We start from the raw sequence: 8,032 nt of genomic DNA, 5'->3' as shown, positions 1-8,032 counted from the left end.
AGATTTCCGGATGTTCGATTATAAAAATATTTAATTTACAGATTTTATAATATCTCAATAGCTCATTTTTTAATATATTTAGGATTCGTCTTTTCTTTGTCCTCTCGCATTCCAGCTTCTTGGCACCCTCCATTCTTTCTATTTTATAAAGTCCTCATGAATTTAAAATTTTGGGGCGTTTTACATACATGCCCCACACTTCTCTATCTATTTATATATCTAACGCTAGATTTATTTTTTTATATTTATATCACATAAAAATACCACTATTTAAATTTGAAAAGATGTTATATATGTAAAAATTTTAATTTGGGTGCTAGATATATAAATACATAAAGATTGAGCAGTACGCATGCATTCCCTTTTAAAATTAAAGCCTTTAAAAATATGAATACAATTTTTTTCTTACATTTAAGTCGATAAGAATATATATTTTGTTTAATTACGTTATTTTTAAAGTGCATGTGAATTCTAATTAACTACAGCCGGTTGATTGGCTCTTTTTGAGTCCTAGCAAATAATATTAACGGTGGAGTAGTGAAAGTTGACAAATGATCTATAAATTTGGTAAATTTTGGGATGCGCTCATTGAATATTTATTGATTGAAAAATGAAATAGAAGAATCAATATATACTTATTATATATTCAAATATTGATGCATTAAAAATAAGGGGCATTTACATAAATAGCATCTAACTTTTATGAATTTATCCATCTCACTTCAAAATTTTCATATTTACAAACACAGTATAAAAGATAACACTCATTCATTATCATCTTTTAATAGTTAAATTCATCTTTTTACCGAGATAGAATGCTATGTGTATATAAAAAAAATTGTAAGTGCGGGAAAAGTAAATCTATAAGAATTGTCTGCTGCCCATGTAATTCTCCCTAAAACTAAAAAATAAATTGAATCACACTTCTTTTATTTTAGTTGAATTGTGTTAAAAAAACGTTTAAATGAATTTTTTTTTGAGATTTTTTTTATTTTTTTTATTTTTTTTTTCGTAGGTCGGGGTTTTGTGCATGTTGTAGGTCGGGGTTTTGTGCATGTTGACATGTATGCCGAATGTCGAAGGAGGATAGTTTTGTCATTTTTGAGTAACTAAAATAAACAACAAAATATTAAAAAGAAAAAGTGGCAAAATGTGTGGTTGAGATTAATGTAGAAGTAAAGCCTTCTCTGCTCTTGAGGCTCATGCGGGCAACTTTAGATGATTAGCATCTGTTTGATGACATGTTGAGCCATAATTGTTGTTGTTTAGTTTATGTAGAATTGGTAGAGTCTATGTATCCTGCAGAAAAATGAAGAAAAAGTAATAAAAAAAGAAGAAGTAGCTTTACTATAAAACATTGGCTATATTTTATCAATGACTCGGCTTTTTCTTTACCGATCAAAGCGGTTCAAAAAAAGAATGATTTTTTTTTTTAATTTCATCTTTTAGGATGTTGAATCATCAATTGTCTATCAAAATACATGCCCCGAGAGTTAGAGCTAAGATGAGAGAAAAGAGAGACTGAGAGTCAAGAGAAAGTGAAAAGTCTCTTTATTAATTTCGTGACCACCCTCTTGTAGGGGTCTCCAAATACAGTTACATAAAAAGAATGGAAGAATTATTATAACCGCCTGTATAATTGAATCGACTTGTATGTCTAGTAAAAAATACATGAATAATACAAGCAAAAAAAAATGTTTTTTCGATCGTCGAAAGAGTCGGAGTTGATCGATTATGTCAGTCGATCACCTGCAAAAATCAATCCCGTCAAATGATTTGGTCGATCAATCATGGGCATTCGCTCGATTTTGGTGAGAGGTTTGTCGATCGACAGAATTGTTGCCTAGACCCATCGGTTAGATCTATCGGTTTATAATGCATCGGTCGATCCTATTGTTCACTATTTCGACTGCTTAGCCAATCTGGGTCACGCCTTTTGGCTCAAACTTTGATCTTTTGAGGCTCCACTTAGCGGCTTGATCCCTTGAAGATTAGTGCCGTTATTTTTATTGAATTTTTTGTTCATATAGCAACAGACATATCTAGGATTCTAAAGGTTTGAATTTTGATATTTCCTTTAATTTCCTCTGTCTATAATGTTTTATCCTATGTCTAGGTTGGTTACATCTAAAATAAATTTATTTTTATAATTTTGAACTATGATACTTTCATTTTGCATGCTAATATTTTATCATTTTTAGCATTAAAGTGAATTCAACTTCACATTGCTTTATAGGTCTGTTAGCTCTGCACCAACCTCAAAATATACTCTTCTTTATTGGACTAAAAATAGATGGACAATTACTCACGATACCTCAATCAACTTTGCACATAAGATTGTAAAATTCCATATATCAACTTTGCACATAAGATTGTAAAATTCCATTTCTACAATCGATGTTGTTACGATTAGATCACCTTCTATCTAGCAAATAACCTGTGGATGAGATGGTAAGCGAATAAATGCATTCAATTAACAACTCAATGCTTGTTTGTGTAGGAGTAATTTATGCTCGTTTATCAAATTCATACAAAATTTTCTAAGTTTATCATATAAATAAACTAGTTTGAATAAAATTTTAAAAACCCATCCTATAAATGAGTACATATTGAATTGCTCCTCTTATATCTCATGAGTGTTACAGTACTTCATGGTGAATTTGATCCTATTCATATCACTATGAAGTGCCAAAATATGTGATTAAAAATCATGTTTAGATTCCATAAAATTTGTCCTTAAAGGTCTTGTGAAATCAAATTATTCTCATCAAGCTATAAAAATATATTTTTTTTCTTTTTAAATGTCAGTTGGTCCACCAATTGAAAATTAAAAGTGATATTCAAGTCATTTTTCAAAAAGATAAAATAATTTTCTAATTAAAACTCTTATTTGAATTAATCTTTAGCAATGTATTCATTGACATCAGCAAAATTTCATTAATTACCCTGCCATTATCTTTAATATTTAACACTATAATATCATTAGTCTCAAATTATCTAATTAATTTCTCTATTATACACTTGAACATTTTCCCACATAACAAGATTGTTAAAATAAATTATTTTCATAGAAGATTGAGTGAAAAAAAAAAGTTTTGGATCAAGTTGGGATGGGACTTCAATTATGCTTCTACTAAGGCTTTGATCAATTGGAATCGAAACCACTGCGGAATAGGCATCCATTGATTAAGGAAAATCGAAATAAAAAATTTGAAAGGAAGCACAAGAAAAACATACTAAAATTTAATGTGGAAAAACCCAAACAACAATAACAACAACAATAAAGTCCTAATCCCACTACGTGGGGTTGGCTACATGAATCATTTTTCTCCTTTGTGTCCCATTTAGTGTCATATTTTCATTCAGTTCTAATAAATTAAGATCATATTTTTATACAATAAGCTCAAGTCTTTCTAGGTTACCCTGCCTTTCTTAACATAAGTCGAATCTAAAACAGCTACTCGCTCGGATCATCAAATGGTCTACGTTTAATGTGACCAAACCATCTAAAATGCCTTCCCCTAATTTTGTCCGTCACAGGAGCTACACCAACCCTTTCACAGATATATTCATTTCACGTTTTGTCTTTAAGTGTAAAACCACTTATCCACCTAATCATTCTCATCTCGGCAACACTTAACTTTGTATTATGCTTCTCTTTTAAAGGCCATCATTCACCGCCATAGACCATTGCAGGTTTCACCACCGTCTTATAAAATTTTCCCTTTAGTCTAAGCAGTACTTTCTATCACACAAAAGGTCTGAAGCATTCCTCCACTTCAGCCAACCAACTTGAATTCTACTATTGACATCCCCATCTATATCACCATCACTTTGAACAACAGACCCAAGATATATAAATCGTTCACACCTTTTAATAATTTGATCACCCAAAGTTACAATTTTGTCACTAGAGCTACTACTACTAAAATTACATTACATGTATTCAATTTTAGTTCTAGTCAAATGAAGGCCTTCAGACTCCAATGTAGACCTCCATAATGTGGAAAAACCCAAGAACAGAAAAAATCACAGAGTCACAATACCAAAGAATTTTTATTATGGAAGGTTTGAAATGTACAAAATACTCACTGAGATCTCCTCTCTACAATCGATGGAGCACATAAGACTTTGCTCCAAACTCTTTCTCTCTATATCACAAGAGAAAAGGATGTTGAAATTCTCCTCTTAGACTCTTATTCACTTCATGGAAACCTTTTCGAAGAAACTCGCGCATAGAGGTTGCATCATTGCTTGAAATTGCAAGGCTTCAAATAAAATGGAGGGTGAAAACGCAAGTGGCGTGCCCACGCTACTCCTTAAGCATCGGTTCCTCTGGACAAAGGCGCCTCGAAAAGTTACGCAAGCGCATCGCTATTTCGGGAACCCAAAGCGAGGGTGCCCCATAAGACGAGGGGGCGCTAGTCTTTCCTAGCACCCTGCTATGGCTGGCAGCTTTCTGCAGCTTCCAATCAGTCTCTACACCTCAACAATATCTCACTTAGACATTGATAACACTTGTCCTCCAGATCTGTACATTCATCTGTATCATATTCATTGTCACATATCGTGATGTGGTTGACCCTCGCCCTCAACCTTCATGGACTCCAACTAAAGCCAAGCATTGCTCCAGTTTCTCGATAGTCACCAACTTCGTTAACATGCTTGTAGTCTAAGTTGTGAGTATCTTCTCCAAGAATAATTACCCATCTTCTAGAAGGGAGCATATAAATTGATACTTCAGCAAAATATGCTTTGTCCAAGCATGAAAATTAGCATTCTTAGAAAGATCTATTTCACCCATACTATTATTATGAAGCTTTCCAATACCCTTCTCCATGCCCAATTCTTTCATAAAGCCCTATTGATATATCATCTCCTTGCAACCACAATGATAGCAATATATTCGAGCACCATAGTTGAGGAGTTGTGTCTTTCCTTGGGCTGGCTTGTTTGTTGTGGTTAGCTCGAATGTCTCATTGTCTCGTTTCTAACTGAATGGTTTGGACCTGAATCATTCGATTGCTTTCGTGACTCGGTCAGCCTTGGTCTTGCTAGCTTTGGCTCGGACAGCTACCCTCGGTCAGATAAGTGGATCTCACGTGCTTCTGTCAGTGGGCCCTCTCTCATAGCACTCTTTTCCTCTGGATCAGTAGATCTCCTCAAGATCAGCGCTGGCACATTTTCGTTGTACAATAGATTTGAGGTTTCATTTTTCTACTGCACATGATGAGAAAGATCTAATAATTTGCCAAAATAAATAATAGAAATTCATAAAATACACAATGTGGTTGTGCATCTTGTAGTTGTAGGAAATGTCGAGCTTATTGCTAAATTACGAGTTTGCAAATTGTCAACTAAGTTATCAATTGTGTATGAGATTGTTGAGTTAGTTATCGGGCAAGCTCTTGGATAATTGTGACCGAGATGCAAGCTATAAACATCCAGGTCTTACCTGCGCGTGTTGCAATTCTTTCCCATAGCTCCACTGAACGGTTAATTATATGCATTTGAATCTAACTCACACTTGTTTATGGGAGGTTCATAAGCTATGCCTGAATTATAAGGTGCTTGGATATACAAGATTACCTAAAGACAGTAATATACTATAGGGGCATTTACATGCATATCACCTAGTTTCTGTTTTTACATATCTAACATCTAAATTTTTTTTTATTTTCTTACATCTGTATTTGATACACCTTTAACAAATATTCATCATCCTACATGAATCTCGAGGAGTAGATGGATCTCGGGGCAATTTTTTTAGCAAGGAACATTCAAACTTCGATTAAGAGACAACTAGGGCTCTGATTTCAACAAACTTATAGTCAAATTGATTGGTTCGACAAGATGGACCCAATAATGGTAAAATTGGTTAAATCTGAGTCAAATCAAGCTCATATCAAGACATTAAACCGCTTTTGGAGACTTTATGGGCATATTTGAAAGGTTAAACAGATTCTGAATTGGAGCAGCCCATAGTCTAATCGAGCGTCTTAACAAAACGAAGCCAACGAGCCCAATATCGCTAAATTCTAAGGCACTCAAATGTCGATCAAATATTATCTGATCGAGGGAACTCTTTAAACCGTTTAATCATAGTGATTCATATTCCTTCATTAATTACAATCATGATTCTATATATAGAGTTGCATCCCTCTCTTTAAAGTGGCGAGTGGGGGGGTGGGGGAACTTGAAGTCTGAAGAATACTGAAGCTTAGAGAAGGAGCGGAAGTTGTCTCATACTCCTTCAGCTATTGACCACCACCAACCATTATGAAGCACCACTCAGTAGCCGCTGCCCACTCATTGTGAAGAAGCACCGTGCGAAACAACAACTGATGTCACGAATTCACAAAGCAATCTGCGAAGTGACACATCATCCTGAATAACAGGCTGGCCCCAAAGGCGGTGCAACAACGCGCTTTGAAGACAATGCAACAACACGCCTTGAAAAGAATGCAACAACACACCTCAAAGACGATGTGACAACGCATCTTGAAGTTGTTTTGATGGCAAACCTTGCATACACTCATGCAACTCCCAACTCCCCCCTTTACGGCCTACACATCCAACTACATCCTATGTGGTACACAACTCGTGTAGCTCTCGACTCCGACCCTTGCAGCCTATGGATGTCATTATTATTCACTACTACGACTTACGTGACCAATTACGTCGTACGTGATCAATTACAACCTACGTGATTCACAACCCGTTCAACTCTTGACTCTAACCCCTACAACCCACGGGCATCATCACGGCTCTCGATTATGGCCTATACGACCTACGTGGTCAACAGCTCCCGCAACTTCGTACTATGGCTTTTATGGCCAATCGACGCTCCCGAAGCGACCATCTACGACTCATCTAGCCAACTACTATCTTTTTTATCAACTAGACTTCGATGGCAAGCATTCACTACAGCCACTGTATATAACACTCAATGAACTACTAACTCTGTGACAATCAACTATGGCTCTTGCAGCTCGCTACTACCGTGAACTATAGCCAGGTTACAAATTATTAACTTTTTATTTTTTTCTTCTTTAATTTAAAAGAAGAGTAGACTTGTGCACTCACAATTTATAGTGAATTAATTTAATTAAGCTAGGCACAATTGTTTTTTACCTTCTCAAATTTTTTCACTTAAAAAGTTAATGTTTCTCCTCCAACTTACTTCTCTTTGATTGCTCGAGTGTGTGGTTATTTTTCATGCAATGCTAAGACGATAAATAATCATTACTCTACCATCGTGAATCTTCTAGCACGCGTCAATACCACTCAAATCTTTTATATCACATAAAAATATCAATATTTTAATTTTTTGAAAAAGTGAAATAGACCTTAAGGTGCATGTGTAAGATTATATATATATATAAAGATTAAAGTTTAGGTATTATAAATATAAATAAATTGAAATAAAGTTGCACGTGCGTAAATCTTCCTATAAATTATTTTTTCCTGTAATTGTTTTCCTGTCCAATTTGACAATTTGGATTTGCATCACCTCCCCCGTCTTACACGCTTCTAAATGAGAACGACACGGTTCTTTGCAGTAGAAGAATTGTGCCCACAATTTTTTTTTTCTTTTTGAGGAGAAAACTTCTCTTACGTAGACAATATTTATTTATATAAATTATCAATTTTAAATTACGAAGATAATATGGATGCTTGAAATTTAAGTTTAGAGGCAGTATTAAAAACAAACAAAAGAAAACGAACAAATCAGATATTCCCATTTGAGGCAGCTTATTTTTTGGTGCGATGGTGTTTTAAAAACGCATCATACATGTTTGGGTAAACTTCATTTTGACAGCTTATGCGTTTTCAAAACGCTGAAAATAGTGTTTTCACACCGCACATATCTAGGTGTGGATGGAGCTTTCCGGTTGTGGTCTAGCTATTTCAAAAAAATAAAATATTGTAATAATCACTGCACTTAACTTATCAGCAAATTATTCAATAATCTGCAACGGCCCCCAAAAAGACCGCGCGGTGTATGCAATTATGCTTACAATATATATAT

This window comes from Phalaenopsis equestris, unplaced genomic scaffold (genome assembly GCF_001263595.1).
Source record: "Phalaenopsis equestris unplaced genomic scaffold, ASM126359v1 Scaffold001116, whole genome shotgun sequence".
In the NCBI taxonomy this organism is placed as follows: domain Eukaryota; kingdom Viridiplantae; phylum Streptophyta; class Magnoliopsida; order Asparagales; family Orchidaceae; genus Phalaenopsis; species Phalaenopsis equestris.
This window is presented reverse-complemented; position numbering follows the sequence as displayed.